The following is a 1,435-nucleotide window of genomic DNA, read 5'->3' as shown; positions in this document are numbered from 1 at the left end:
TATTTATCACAATTTAGTATTTACAAGAATACGCGGGTATTTATATTAATACAATATCTACGCTATTATATATAACAGCAATATATGAGTACAATGTTATCCAGGTTAAAGGTTTAACAATATATTTTAAAAACCGTTATGCTACGGATGTATTCACAGTTAGCTGGTAGGTACTTCAAAAATTGTAAGAACATCATAAAATTATTCAATCAAAAAGTTTTGTAGTTTTACTTTGAGTAGGTAGGTACATACAATGTTTAATAAAAGTAAATCAATTATGAAAAAAAGTAAATATTGAACAAAATAACTTGGATAGTAAACTTTATTTTTAATAATAATAAACTATAATCTTAATAAAATTAAGTACCATTATTATTTATTATAAAACTTTAGACTATAACTCAATAAAACATTATATGAAGTAAATTATGAAATTTATAGTGTTTATGTGATTCAGCTTGTCACAATTACAAAAATCAAAATACATAAATATTACAAAAATGTAAGACAAATTATAATAGTAACTATTATGTTATATTATGTTATAATGTTATATTCGTACTTAAATATTTTAAAATTAAACATTATTTCTATACTGGTAATATCTGTAAACGTTATCATAGTATAATTATTTATAATTATAATGTATTTAATTAAGTATCTACGTATTATAGTTCAATACATAAATCTCTATGAATTACGAATAACTCTAAGACGTACCTAAGTCTAACATTGTTAAAATAAAAAAAATGGGTTCCTGATAATCATTCATCTATCTTTTATAGTAGATTTTCTTTTAGTTTATTGTTTTTTTAGGCAATATATGGAATAGCATCAATGTAGTAGGTCTGGTAAGAGCCGTCTATTTGAAATATTATAATGATTGAAACAATAATGTTTCTAAGTTTCTTCATAAGTATGATTGACAGGCCTTGTTTGAAGCCTATATGCATTCCAAATCTTGTCTAGAAAATCTTAGAATTATTATTATGTTTATGTATTTTTAACTTAGATCATATACTTTGGATGGATCCACAGCGTATTAAATCAATACAAAAAAAGGTGGGTAAATGGATGTCGCTCTGCTGTACAGTAGGTTACAAGTGAGTCACTGTATAATGGATACTATTAAATTTGAATTCAATGATATAATATCACTGTATAAGAAAAACGATTCTGAGCGGAGATGGTTTGTTAGTCTAGGTATAAGACATACCTATTATAGGTAGGTATACTTATCTATAGTATTAAAAAAAAATTGACCTATAATAGGTATTAACATTGAGTATAGATATATACTATCTATACTCAATGGTATTAATAATAAATTTCAAATTAATCATATCACAATATCCATCAGGTAACGCGTTATATATCAACAACAAACCGTGGTACATATCGATAGATATATAATAGTATACTTTAAAAGTTTCAA

This window comes from Acyrthosiphon pisum, chromosome A2, assembly GCF_005508785.2.
Source record: "Acyrthosiphon pisum isolate AL4f chromosome A2, pea_aphid_22Mar2018_4r6ur, whole genome shotgun sequence".
In the NCBI taxonomy this organism is placed as follows: domain Eukaryota; kingdom Metazoa; phylum Arthropoda; class Insecta; order Hemiptera; family Aphididae; genus Acyrthosiphon; species Acyrthosiphon pisum.
This window is presented reverse-complemented; position numbering follows the sequence as displayed.